Here is a 15,063-nt window from a genome sequence, read left to right on the forward strand (position 1 = left end):
AACCAAAACACGAAGTTCGGAGGTGTGTCCATATTCATCAAGGACAAACACACTTCTAGGCTAGTTGCAAAACACAATGCCTCTGAAATCATCCAAGTGCAACTAACCCAGGGCAAAAATGCATTCCAAATTGTAGCTCGTTATACATCCCCCACCATGACCCAGGAGCCTCACTCCTGGTTCCTGGGGACATCGGAAAAAATGAGGGTCCAACCAAATACCATAATAATGGGCGATTTCAACTACCCTAACAAAAACTGGGAAAACTACTCTTGTACTAACCCCCCTTGCTCAATGATTCCTGGAATTTATAAACTCTAACGCCCTGAATCAACTTGTCAACACCCCCACCAGGGGTAACAATATTCTGGCCCTGGTCATTACCAACATGGCTGACCGGTGCTCAACGCCTGAGATCAACTCCTTGCTTGTTAGTTCAGACCATAAACTAATCACCCTAGATATCCACATCCCGACCCCACACCCACACAAGGAAACCACCGTAAAAAATGTTTCCAAAGCGAACTTCTCGCTACTGAAAACTGAGGTGACTAACTTTGCGACACCCCTGCAGATGGATAACGCAGTCAATACCATCATGACTGCTGAATCCTACACAAATGCACTCTACAAGCACCTGCATGAGTGCATGGATCGTGCTATCCCCAACAAAACCAAGATGCTATCCTCCAAAAAAAGGAAGCCGATCTGGTGGTCCCCTGCCATTAACAAACTCTACAACAGAAGGAAGAAACTGTTGCAAAAGAGAGTAAAAACCCAGGTATGGAGGAACTCACTGACGGGCTTCAGTAAGAAACTAAGATCTCTCATAAAAACCTCCAAAGCTAATTTTGAAAGAAAAATTGCCACGGATTCCAAAGACAACCACAAGGCATTCTTTAGCTATGTCAAGAATCTCCATGGCAACACCCAGATCTGCACCGAGCTACAACAGAATGACACAAAATATACAGAGCCAACTTTGCCAAGATATTGGCAGATAGGTTCAGTGCAAACTTTACTCCCCCGTCACCCCCCAAAGGGCCTATAACTACACCAGATGTTTGTAGAGCCCCGGCAATCACAAACACACAGGTACAAAATAGCACTCTCTAAAGCCAAAAACACAGCATCCATGGGACCGGGCAACATCCCAGGCTGCGTCTTATACAAACTCCAAAATGAACTAGCCCCCCCCCCCCCCCCCACACCTAAAATCCATGTTCAATCACAGCCTCACCACAGGCTATGTGCCCACAGAAAGGCACACAGCAATGGTTATCCCCTCCACAAAGGAGGAACCACCACAGATCCCAGGAACTATCAACCTTTTAGCCTGACAAGCCTGGTATGCAAGGCCATGGAGCATATCATGATGGAACTCATAAACAAAGACATTGGTAACTTCCAAACTCTGGATGCTACCCAATTCGGATTTGTAAAAGGTAAGTCATGTCTCCTAAACCTGGTAGACTTCTTTGAAACAGTTACTAAGGCCATAGACGAGGGCAAGGTGGTCCACACAGCCTACCTGGACCTCGCTAAAGCCTTTGACACTATCCCTCATTCAGGAATCATAGACAAACTCATCAACCTTAACATAAACCCGTACGTCACTAGAGGGGTGGCCAACTGGCTCACAGACAGAACCCACACGGTAAGAGTTGCAGACTCCAGATCTGACTCCAAACTAGTGACAAGTGGAGTGCCCCAGGGTTCAGTCTTGGGACCCCTGCTGTTCGGTATATACTTCTCTGAAGTGCAAGCGAACACCAAGTGTCTATGGGCTAACCAAGTTCTCAGAAGACTGCAAACTGGGTGCCATTATCGATTCCCCCTGCCAATGTAGACATCCTGCAAAAGGACCTCACTGAGACAGACACCTGGTGTCAAAATCATGGCCAAAGCTAAATGCCAAAAAGTGCATTATTATCCCCTTTGGTAAAAACACAGTACCCATGAATTACCAAATAGGGGGAAGTTCACTTAGCATAGAAAGTGTGATAACAGACCTTGGGACACAAGTGGATAGTAACCTCTCCTTTGATAACCACATTGCCACAGTGGTCAGAAAACCTTTCTACGTGGCCCACTTAATCACAAAAGGGCTCACATCTAGAAATAAGGAAGTCATCGGCTTACTTTGGCCTTCAGGCCGATAGCCTAGTACCTACCTATGAACCTATAATTTGCCTACAGTCATTTCCCAGGTGCGCCACTTTATGAATGCAGGAGCAGATGTGAAGGTGCCATCATTTAGGCCATACATCTAAATAAGTGCTATGCTAGTTGGCCTTAATAAAAAAAGGAAAAGAAATACCAGCATGACAGGAAAATGCTAGAACAGGTGATGTGATAACTTTCACTGAGTAAACAAAGATTATACAATACAGTCTACTCAAACCTTTTATATACACCAGCCCATTATTAGCTCAAGATGAGGTATCTCATTCACACATGCAATCAAGCAGGTCTCAATTTAAAAACTATATCAGTCTATTAAAAAGCATCATATTATACTAGTACGCCTCCATTTCCCTTTTCCTTAGTTCTGCTCACCAGTTAGCTGCCAACCCTCAGTGTCAGTATCATTCAAAAAGGAAAATGAGAGTTTTCCACACCTTGCCTCAAATCATATTTCAGTACATTAAGCTGTCACTTGCAGACACTACCTGATATCCCTAATAACCTTTGTAATTGCTGACCATCATTTCTGGAGTATTTGATGAAATAGTCACATGATATACCAAATTTACAGAACAATTTTGTGCAAACTTTACACTACTCATAGGCATATGTTACAGTGCTATAGACATAAGAAAAGCCCTTACGTAAGGATAGAAATACCTGCTGCCACAAATTAAATTCAGATGGGACTAGGCAACATATCCTACATTTTTTATATAGCTTCAACAAAATTATAAATAACCTACTATGAAACATGTTAAATAAAATATAAAGTAGACTTACCCACACAGCATGCAGCAACAGGCTGCAGTGGTACTGATCTGCAAAGGGGGAGGTCAATTCAGATTCAAACAATTTCAAACTCCAGAATGGCTGCACACTGATCAACATCAGCTCTCCCAGTGTGAAAAAATAAACTAGAGACAAGAACGGGCAATTCTACCAGTTTTAGTACAATTCAGATACTGGCCAGTAAGTTCACTGCCTGGATGCCTGTAAAGAAACTTAAAGAGCCTGAAAGAAAGTCAAATAGAAAAGGTGAAGAGAACACTGACTGAGATGAATATTGCAGCTGTTCAGCAGAAAGCAGTTCAAGCTCCAACTCTGGGACAAGAGATGGTTTCCAGTAATTCAGAGGAAAATATAAATCAAATGTACTCAGAGCTGATTAAAATAAATGAAACAATGAAAGAGTATATAACTCAAACAACAAAAGGCTGGAAGAAACTTTAAAGAGCTGTTCAGATGAACTCATAAAAATGCAAAAATCTGAGGTTGAAATGAAGAAGAGGCTGGTTGATTATCAGACTGCTCAAGAAAAGCAGTTTCAAAAATGGCAGTTAGAGGACAAAGCATTCACAGAAAAATCTTATACTTTCTGTTGTACCTGATTAACTAGAAGGGACAGACTGTCTTAATTTTATGAAAATACAAATAAACAACTGGACTGATATTCCACGCAGAGCAGGATTTATTAATTGAAAGGGTGCATCGTGTGTATGCTCCAAATATGGCCATGAGAAACCAGCAAAGACCTGTATTAGTAAAGATGTAACCATATCAGCAGAAATAGTTGAGCTTGTCAAACCTGTGGCAGAATGGGAAAAGTACTAAAAATTGAAGACAGCTGAGTGTTTGTAGAAAATGATTATTCACAGCACACTCTTAGAAGAGAAGCAAATTTATCCAGGCAATTAGGGAATGTCAAGAAGCAGGTGTGAGATTCAAGCTGCTGTATCCAGCTGTTTTCAGAATATTTTTTCCTTAAGTATTAAACTCTTTTTTTGATACAGAACAGGCCACGGAGGCAATACAAAAGTTTATTTATTTTGTTTGCTAACCGGGTAGTGTCCGGCTGGGCAAGAAGCCCGTTTTCAGCAGAGAACCAGGGAGAAAAGCTCCAAGGTAGTTTACAAATAGCATTTACAAATGGCATATACAAGTTACAATAATTATAGGACATAAGGGAATACAGAAAAAACAAGTTCTTACTGTAGTGTTAAAATCAGGAGTAACAAAGTTAGACATATTAAAGGTATGTAGAAAATTATAAGCAATTGTCAGACATTTCAAACAATATCAATTTTCCATACATCATTCTTTTCAACCATTTTTTGGAAGAAATTATTCAAAAAAGCCAGGAGATACTGAGAAAGGAAGGGAGAAGGAGACTATAGACATTTGCAGGAAGAGGTGTTCAGCCTGGCCTTGTACAGAAGCAAAGTCTATGTTTAGAGAAGCATTCTTTTAGGGTTTGTTTAAATGCTAGTGTGCTACTGATGGTGAGAATATGCTGGGAAGAGAGTTCCAGTGCTTGGCTATGCTATGGGAGAATAGGGAGATGCCATAGGTTTTTGGGCTTTACTAACTTTTAACAATATTTTGTCAGCGGATCTAAAGGATATTAGGTTACTATAGAGTTGGACTAGATCTGATAGGGCTGGGCAGTTACCAGGTTTGTAAATGACTGTGTGAGCTGTTACTAGCTGAGTCAGGGTAAGGAGATAAGGGAGCTCTAGCCAGTTTAGCTGCATTAATGCAGTACAGTGGTGAAATCTTTGAAACTGATTTGTAGCAAATTTGGCAATTTTGTTATAGCAGGATTCAAGGCTATTTAGGTCAGATTTGCGAAGGTCGGTAAATATGTGAGAGCAATATAGAAGGGAAGATAATAGATAGGTTTGAGCAGTTGTGAGTCTGGCTTGGTCAGTGAGAAATGGTTTTGCTCTGTAAAGTGAACCCAGTTTGGCATGCACCTTTTTAATGGTTAGAGCAAGGTGTTTACCAAACCTTAGTCCGCTATTAATTGTAACACCAAGACGTTTTGTATGTTCTACTGGTTCTATTATAGTGTCATTGGAAGAGGAAATATAGATGGGGGGTGGATTCTTACATGTTGGGCTTTGGTAGAAGACCATAAGCTTGTTTTTTGGGGGGTTAAGTATAAGTTGATGGAGAATTGGATAATTTCCTATACTTTGGAGGGCTTTTTGATTTTTTTCTTGAAGTTTTTTAATAGTGGGGGCAGAACAGATCAGGGAAGAGTCATTGCGCCACTAGCATATTGTACAATTGAGGCTGGGTTAGCTGCAGTATGAAGGTCATTAGTAAAGATAGTGAACAAGGAGTAGACCAACGATTGAGCCTTGGGGGACCCCGACACTTATAGGGAGCTGAGAGGTGAGTTTATTTTCTCATAGAGTGGCAGCTTGTTTTCCGTCAGTCAGACGGCTATGAAACCATTTTAGTGTTTCAGAGCTGGAATGGTAGTTGGCTACTTTGTTTAGAAGTATTTGATGTGATACAGTGTCAAATGCTTTTGACATGTCTAGGAAGGTAGCGGATACTAGTAGGTTTTTGTTTTTAAGCTGGTATATAGTGTCAGTAAAGCTGATGAGAGCTGTACTGGTACTATGCTTGGGCCAGACACCGTGTTGTGTTTTTGCTAGTAGATTATTGGTCAGGAAATGGTCTAATATCTGTTTATGTATACATTTTTCTAAGATTTTAGCAAGTGGTGACAGAATGGCTATGGGTCTGTAGTTGGATATGTCAGCTGAGTGGCTGTCTTTATGTAAGGGTATAACGAGAGACATTTTCCAGAGGGATGGTACATATTGTTCAGAGATAGAGCGGTTGATTAGAAATGATATAAGGTAAGCTATGGAAGAAGCAGCTAGTTGAAGAAAGTCACCAGGTAACTGGTCAGCGGCTAGTGTGCATGGCTTTAATTTGCCAATAAGAGTTTTAATATAGTTGGTTTGAGTTTGAGGAGGGTAATATTTTTGTCAGAAGTCTGAAGTATGGTAGGCGGTGTACTGGGGATATTGCTAAGTAGGGAGGTAATTGAATTAATAAAGCGGGAGTTAAACTGAGAGGCTATGGAATTTTGGTTGGTCAGTGTTGGGACTGGGGTAGTGGGTTTTCCAGGGTTGAGAAGGAGATTAATTGTTTGCCAAAATCTTTTGTGATTGTTCTGGTATTTTAGCAGATTTGTTTGGAAGTAGTTTTTTTTTTTGTCCTGTTTAATTAGTTTTTTGGTTTGATTTCTAAGTTGCTGGTAGGTAATTAGGTTTCCTTTAGTTTTACTAGTTTGATAGTGAGACTAGGCTCTATCTCGTTGTTTCAGTGAAAGAAGTGAGTCATTTGATAGCCAGGGGAGCCTGTTAAGAGTTGGTGCATATTTTTCTTATGGGGGCTGGTTCATTGAGTATTTGAAGGAAAGAAGTATTGAAGTATTGAACTGCGCTATCAAGTGGAAGATGTTTCAAAGGTGTCCAAGTCATATTGTAGGCGTCGGGAGTTGAGTAATGATGGAGAGAAATCTTTTTTGTTGTGAATGTAGCTAAACAAACTATTGGAGAAATTCTGATAATGCCTTCTAACTAAATAGGTAGGGTAGTGATCTCTTACTGCATCAGAGAGACACCCAGCATAATATGTAATACTGGGCTTGTTAGTTGAAATCCAGTCTAGAGTGGATTGTCTCTTGGAGTGCTTGTCAATGTGTGTGGGGAGGTTAATTCTTTGGCAGAAGTTATGAAGATTAATGAAGTTTGTAGGGGTCTTAGAGGAGCAGGTGGTCCAGCCAAGATTAAAATCTCCTAGTATTCTAGTTTCCTGGGTAAAGTTTGCAGAGGCCCATTCTACGATGTTTTCTATTTTATGCAGGTTTTTTGCAGGGGGCAGGTAGGTAGCAATAAAGATGATGGACTTATGGTTATTTAGTTCAAAGTGTGCTATCAAAATTTCAAGGTTAATGATATCTGGTGGGGTAGTGTTAAGGTGTACCAAATTAAGATTTTTTTTAAATAATATGGCAATCCCACCTCCACGCTTAGCTAGGATACTATAGCCTGTAAGAAGAAATTCTTCAGATTTAATATGGGGCTTAAGCCATGTTTCCATAATGACAAATATATCAGGGGTGTACAGTGCAAATGCGACCTGAAATTCGTGAATTTTGTTTATTATGCTTCTAAGATTGGCATTAATGATACACAAGTCAGAGTTACCTGTTTTTAGTGGTAGGCAGGAGGAAGGTGGGGGGTTAGTGGATGTATCGGTGTAGTGAGTTTGGGAGTAAGGGGTTGGGCCTGGATTAGGATGGATATCACACTGAAGTTTGATGTAGGTAAGGCAATGGAGGGTTAGAGGTTTCAGTTTAGAAAATAGACTGTGATAGATATATAATGAGGTGGTAGAATTTGGGGTGTAGAAATATCTAAGAGAAAAGTAGAGTAGGGGAGGTATTGTAGAGGTATGGGGAGATATAGATAGTAGGTATGAAACCCTGGTGCTCTTCAATTACAAGCAATTTTGGGGAGTGATTATGAGGGGGAAGGTTAGATGGGAAGGCGGTAGCATGGAGGGCAAGGAGTAGGTAGGCTAATTATACAGGGAGAGGTAATGCATAGTTTACATGATACATTGTTGAGTAAGTGGATGGATCGTAGTGTATTTGAGAGTTGCTACCTAAGTTAGAAAATTACGAAATGGGAAAAAAACAGAATAATAAGAAAAATAAGAGTATGTAGTATAGGGTACGGTAGATAAGACAGGAAGGACAATAGCGGTGTCACTTGGAGATGAGAAATAGTGATAGGCATAGAGTAGTGCAAGGGAGTATGGTGTACAGATTAAAAAAAAAAAAGGTGAGCTAGTTGAGATATGGGGTGTGATTTGCTGCCTGTGGGGGTGTGGTTAGAAAGGGAAGGGACTGGTTAACTGTAAATTACAGGATACAAGGGGTAGGTGGGAATGGGGTTAGGGTAGAGGAGCGGAGTGAGCCCGAGCGTAGCGAGGGGAGTGCGGCTAGACCGAGGGCGAGATAACAGAGCTGCGCGAGACAGCCAGTCGCAATAACAATGAAAGTCAGTGATAGAATTTATTGATTATAAGAAATAAAAGAGAAGAAAATGACCTCAAGAGAGTTGTAGAGAAAGATGAGGAAAGAAAGAAAAAAAAAACAAATAGGAAGACAAGTTTGTCAACAGTCAGACAAGGTGATGGTTAAGGGAACTAGCATAAAAGAGCTGTAAAAACAGGTAAGCAGTGAGTATTAGAAGAAATAAGTGAAGGAAAAAACAGACATAAGAAAGTAAGCTAGGCAGTGTTCAATCCGAGTAGAGATAAAGAAGCAACAAGTAGGAACAGGAACAACAGAGGAGAGTGTGTGTGGGGGGGGGGGGGAAGCATTTCTAGGGGACCTATCAAAGGCAGGCAAAAACTGGTTTGCTGGTGTCCATTACTATAAGCGAAATACACTAGTTTCAAAGCTTAATATCTGGAGTTCACAACTAATTAGGTTAAAAAATTAACTCCACAATTAACATACATAAATTAAGAATGGCTCTCTTAGAGAGTAGTAGAGAGTCCAAATAGCTGGAGCAGCTGTTGGTCAGCAAGGGCCCAGTAGTCCCGGGGTTAACGCTCTGGGACAGGAGGTCAGAGATTTGTATAAAGGGATAAGCTGTTAGGGGTGGCTCTCTTGGAGAGTAGTAGAGGGTCCAAATAGCTGGAGCAGCTGTTGGTCAGCAAGGGCCCAGTAGTCCGGGGGTTAATACTTTTTTTTTTCAACACAAAGTGAGCCATCAAACAGAAGGGGACTCTTCTTCTCATTTTTCTAATTCTTCTGATGATAATGTTTACAGAGAAACTTTGTCAGTGAAATCTTTTCCAATGTCCTAAAGGAAAATGCGTGAGAGGAAGAAAAAAAGTAGATAAACAAGCTGGCTGCAGAACGTTGAACAATGTAGGAAAAAAACAGTTTAATACAGAGCAAAGCTTTCGGGCAGAACCCTTCTTCAATTCTAACACATTCAAGTCTAAAAACTGAAAGCTTAAATACAGGTCTAAAGTCACATGACCAGCAGCCAAATAAAATCACGTGACAAAAAATAACACAGTACTAAAAAATACATAAAATATAAATAAGTAATAAATATAATAATAAAATGCAATAACAGAAAATCAGCAAATTTTACTATTACGTAACTTCAATGTTCTGCAGAGAGCTTGTTTATCTACTATTGTTGCTGTCATTGGGAATTCCTGCCTAGGTCTATCTCGCAGCCTTTAGCCCTATTATGGCAGTTCAAAAGGGTTTGAGTTCTTTAAGGTCTCTCATCAACATTGAGACTAACCCACTGCTGAATTACACTGACACAGTGAACACTGCTACTACGACTGAAATTGCTTCTGATTCTGAGAGTATCGCTGAGTTTCATAAGGTCTTACAATTGCTTGAAAGAAAAGTAACTGCTTTCAAGCGTTTACAATGGCAATGTTTCAGTTTTTTAGCCTATGTGGAAAGAGGCATCGTTCCACGTGGACTTAGAATCCTCAAAATGCCTTCATATGGCAATACTTTTCCTGAGTTACTTAAATCATGGCAACAACTTAATATCAAGTTGTCGTTGGACTATATGTGCGTAATGAATGACTTTTTTGTTAAAACAGAAGAGGAGTATAAAAGTGAAATTTTTGTCTTGGAGAGTACTATTTTGGAAATGTCTGTATTTTCAAAAGTTACCCACATTTACCAGCAAATGCTTGATAGATTACAAGCATTTGATGTAAGAATGGAAGCTACTAAAAAACGGAAGCTTCAACGCGATATAGGGGACTTCCAGAGAGGGCATATCTTTTCTTGGCCCAAACCAGAGAATCTTTCCAATGTTAAATATCATAAAACTCCTCGGAGAGAGGCATTGGACACTCTGGACATTTTTCATAACAATATACCAGCTACGGATGCCCCAGTAACACCATTAACGAAGGAGACTCCTCCAATCTTAGCAGCAAGTGAGACGCTCCAGCTGATGTCAAATTCTATAACTAATACTGCATGTGCATTGACCGGAGCTAGAACTAAGCATGATGGCGGCGATAACGCAGCTAATGGAGCTGCAAAGAAATCTCAGCAGCTTACCTTGAATTTTACACACAAGCGATTTCAACTGGAGCATCCTGAAACTGTCCTAAATAGGTCCCCGAAGCTTAGAGAACCGGTAGTTACACAGATTCCACAAGTAGGAAAACGGAAAAATGAAAGCCCTTTAGGACTCAACAAAGTAAGTCGCAAGTAAATGTGGTGTTGAACTTATCTGCTTTTGAGCTACAACCAGCTCATTTTTCCCTTCTTAGAAAGGGATTTAAATATATACCATCTTGCAGTGATGATGTTGTCTCTGCTTTGACTGATCTCAAAATATGTGTACGCAATTTGAACTTGAGACTTTTATTTGGTGACTCTAGTTTGCTTGGGGATAAATGTAAACGACGTAGCATTTTTATTCCGGTTAGTGTTCCGGTTTTAAGGGCTTTTCATGATATATGTGAGTCCCAGATTAGAGAACTCTACTCAAAACCTTTAAAGAATAAGAATTATAAACTGAATTTTTCTGAATATAAAGCACTTAAAAGTTTACAGTATTCCAATGATATTGTCATTAAGCAAGCGGATAAAGGGGGTATGGCTGTTATAATGGATCGTGACAAATATCTATCAGCTGTTTCTCTGTTACTTGAGGATGAGACTGCCTTTAAAGTTATTACTTCTTTAGATGTGAAAAAATGTGTGAGCTATGTGAACATGGTAATTTATGACTTACAGCTTAACGGTGATATTGATTTAGACCTTTTTCATTTTCTCACTGTACCATGCCCTTTGATACCTCATTTATATGGTATTTCCGGGGGTGGCTGGGTTACAGAGCCTTTATCTGTATACCTGCATAGACAGTTGCAGCCCTATTTGCTTGGGTGTAGCACTATTTTAAAAGATACCTATGACTTGTTATCTAAGTTACATGTATGGTATAATGGTGTAAGAACAGATTTAAGTATTAAGACACATTACTTGGTAACTCTTGACATTGTATCCCTATTTACAGTCATTCCTAATGACGTTGGTTTAGAACTTTCAAGAGATTTTTTGTCATCCCAACCTAACCCGGACCATAAGTTTATTTGTAACATCTGCTGTCTTATGGATGTAGTTTTGAAAAACAATGTTTTTATGTTTAATGACTCCTTATTTCTTCAACTCACAGGGGTAGCTATGGGCACTTCAGTTGCAAATACGTACGCTAATTTAGTTCTCTACCAATGGGAACGGAACCACCTGTTTAATGATAGGAATACGTTTGTCCACAATATCAGTTTTTATCAACGATTTGTGGATGATTGTTTTTTTAATATGGAATGGTACATTGAATGATTTGAATAGCTTTGTTAATTATTTAAATTCTACAACTGACTTTTTGAAGTTTAAAATGGAAGTGTCTGATAGTATGATTTTCTTTCTAGATGTCAAGCTTCAGTTACAAGAAGGACTCTTGAATACTAGTGTATATAGAAAGGATGTAAGTTGTGGTAGATACACACACTACAGTAGCATGCATGCACCACATATCTTTAAAGGCGTAGTTAAATCACAATTTACTAGAGTTAGCAGACTTACTACTGATGATGCACAATTTGTTTTACAGCTTGAAGAAATGGTAGATGACTTTACATATAGTGGTTATGATGTTCAATTACTGTCTAAATTTAAATTGGACACAATGGAAGCCAGGAAGACTTCTTTGAAACCTACCTTCTTCCAATGTATGGTTAGTCCTCCAAATTCCTTAAATAACAATATGAATAATGAACCATCTTTGACTAGGTATATTACAACTTATAATAGAAGGTCTAATTCTATAAAACAAATCATTACTAGGAATTGGTTAATTTTAATGGCACTGGATGAACTGAAGGCAATATTGGGTGATAGACCACATTTTACCTACAAGAATATGAAGACAATTAACAGTCTATTATGTTATAAGGATTTTTATAAACCTAGATATATGCCTAATGCTGTAAAGCTTGGTACATTTCAATGCTTTAATTGTGTTATTTGTAATATATTTTTGGCAATGGCAGTGATACATTCACACACCCCACTGATGGTAAAATTTTTAACTTTAAAATTTCAGCTACATGCAACACATCGTTTGTTGTTTATTTGGCCACGTGTAATTCTTGTACTTCATTCTATGTGGGTAAAACCACACGTAAGCTGAAGGAACGTATTATTGATCACAACTCTGAAATTAGGAGATGTTGCGATAGGAATGCATTATATAAGCATATAAATACTTATGGCCATGAACATACTTTTAAATTCAGAGTAATTGATGTAGTATGTCCCAATGTAAGGGGTGGTGACATTAACAACTATCTTGAAATTAAAGAATTCGAATGGATCTTGAGACTGGCTGCTGATTCATCTCCTGGTCTCAACAGTATGGTTAGTTTAAAACCCATATTAGTGAAGTTACGTAATAGTAAAATTTGCTGATTTTCTGTTATTGCATTTTATTATTATATTTATTACTTATTTATATTTTATGTATTTTTTAGTACTGTGTTATTTTTTTGTCACATGATTTTATTTGGCTGCTGGTCATGTGACTTTAGACCTGTATTTAAGCTTTCAGTTTTTAGACTTGAATGTATTAGAAAGGAAGAAAAAAAGCACAGGAGTTGACTAGAAAAATCAGAAGTACCTTGGACTTGAACCAGAATCTGGAGTTGGGAGATGGATATGAATAGGAAGAAGATCAGGAACACTAAAATTAGTGAATAAATGTGAGATTATAAAGCATCAATCATATTTGTGAAACATGGTTTTACAAGAAAAGTGGCTGAACAAGACTGCACTTTTGATGACTTTGTTAAACTTGTGGGAGGGGATTGAAAAAGCATATACCCCACTAAATGCCATTAATACTTGGAAAGACATTAAAAAGGGGAAGAAAAAAAGAAAATAACTAACTAAACAATTTTTGGCCTTAACAGTATTTGAATAAACTATTTTATGATATAAATTGCATTGTTGTATAGTAAAGGACTTTCAGTGACTGTGGTACGTGAGAAAGACACTAAAGAAAACAAGCATTTTTTTCCATTTTTTAGTTTTAAGAAATGTAGATATTACAATGCAAAAACAGAAGAAAGACTGAACAAAAGTATGTTCAAGTTAATGTGCTGTAATCCTGGGTTGTTGTGATGGCTGATGGGGTGTAAAAGTGCACTGACTATAATACATGTAGAGCTAAGATATTTTGTCTTACTTTTGCAAAGGCTAATGTTTGCATTAATACCCTTGGCTTAATCTAATAACAAGTTTATTGTGTAACCATGTGTGTTATAAAAGAATACTGAATATACTGAAAGTTTTTCTTTAACAAATACATGTTCAGTATGAGATGAGAAGTCTGCAAATGAGGGCAGCTGTACACTCTGTTTTTATGTTTCCGGGCAATAAATCTCAAGATTTCTGGACATTATTTGCTGAGTGAAATATAAAATTAAAAGATACAAAGGCAAGCAGCTTAGTAAAAAAATAAAGTTTGAAATGATCAGAAGTGAATAAGAAATAACATTTTTTGGTACCTAAACACTTCAATGCATTTACTAGAACTGTGTATAATTTAGATTTAATGATAGCATCCAGTGCTCTTTATCTTAAGGCTACACATTAATGTTTTCTGAAAGCATACAAGCTGTTTTACACATATGGGAGGAGAATAAAGATAATCTAAGATGTCAAGTAGTGTATATAGGAGCACAGGTTGCAATTTGCGGTTTAGGATGAATAACTTTAGCTTTAGATTAACTAAGCATCTGGATGCAGCTGTCGATTTGAGATAATGTCCTATCAGGAGGGTTAAACTTTATTACTTGAAGAATGTTCACAGTTTTCTTTCTTTCTTTTAAGTTAATAGGTTAGGGGTTTGTTCTGGGGGGGTGTTTGTTTTTTTGAGTGAGAGTTTTCATTAAAACAAAAGGTTCTGTAAAATGCGGCATAGGTTCAAATAAAGATGAGAAGAAACAACTGCATAAAGGATCAACTGCCAAACATTAGTGGGTGCATGTAACATAAAAACTGGAATTAGAAATTTACAAAAGCTGTTATATGTAATAGATGGGAATAATAACTTATCATAATAGCTGCACAAAACACATTCTTTTGGAAAGTGCATGGCCTCACAAATACAGACAAAAAAAAAAGGTGAGAGTAGTGGATTATGTCAAGAAGTACAGAATGGTAATAGCAATGCTCCAGGAGAAACAGTAGGAAAGAACTGAGCATGTGAATTTGATGAAAGGATTTCAGGAAGAATATTCTGGTAGAGGAGCTCCAATGGTGATAGAAGAGGAAAAAAGATAGTAGATTTGTGGTTGTAAAGGGCCACCTAAAAAAAGAAGTTATGTACTCACCATAATGTTCTGTGTTTGTTGTCCTTGATCTCACCTTTCTTCTTGCTGTTTGGGTTCAGAGCAGATCCTCGGCTCTGCCTCAGCCGTATACTATAGCTAGAGAGCATTTACTGGCTCAAGGCTAGCCCCTATCCCAAAATGCCTAGCAGTAGTTACCCAGATCTCATTTGTGATAACCCAGCACTAGACCATGCAGGTAGAAAAAATACTCTTATTTTACATACAAAAGAACACCTGCATATAAAGGAGTAAACCATCAGCAAGAGTAAGAAGGGGAGACTAGGACTAACCAAATGGTATGGTAAAGGGAAACTCAGCCAGTGTAGCCAATAAAAGGGAATTCCTCTCGATCCTCCAGAATGGGGGAAGGAGGGTGGGATGCAAGAAGGAAGGTAAGATCAAGGGCAACAAGCATGGAAAGTTATGGTGAGTACATAACTTCTTTATGTTATGTTGTCCCTATCTTGCCTTCATTCTTGCTGTTTGGGACCGTGTCCCCAGCACCTTTTTCTTGGGTGGCTCACTGGAAAAAAACTCTTCAGGACTGTGGAGCCAAAGGATGCCCTGTTCCAGGAGGCCACATCCACTTTGTAATAAGTG

General features: G+C 38.5%; 1 protein-coding gene across 7 annotated transcripts in view; it reads right to left on the minus strand.

The window, feature by feature from the left end:
• The window catches only part of POMGNT1 (protein O-linked mannose N-acetylglucosaminyltransferase 1 (beta 1,2-)), a 1,898,302-nt gene that overhangs the window by 932,084 nt on the left and 951,155 nt on the right, over window positions 1-15,063 (minus strand). The window lies entirely within an intron of this gene.

This window comes from Protopterus annectens, chromosome 10.part0 (genome assembly GCF_019279795.1).
Source record: "Protopterus annectens isolate FY-2018-M chromosome 10.part0, PAN1.0, whole genome shotgun sequence".
NCBI lineage: Eukaryota > Metazoa > Chordata > Ceratodontiformes > Protopteridae > Protopterus > Protopterus annectens.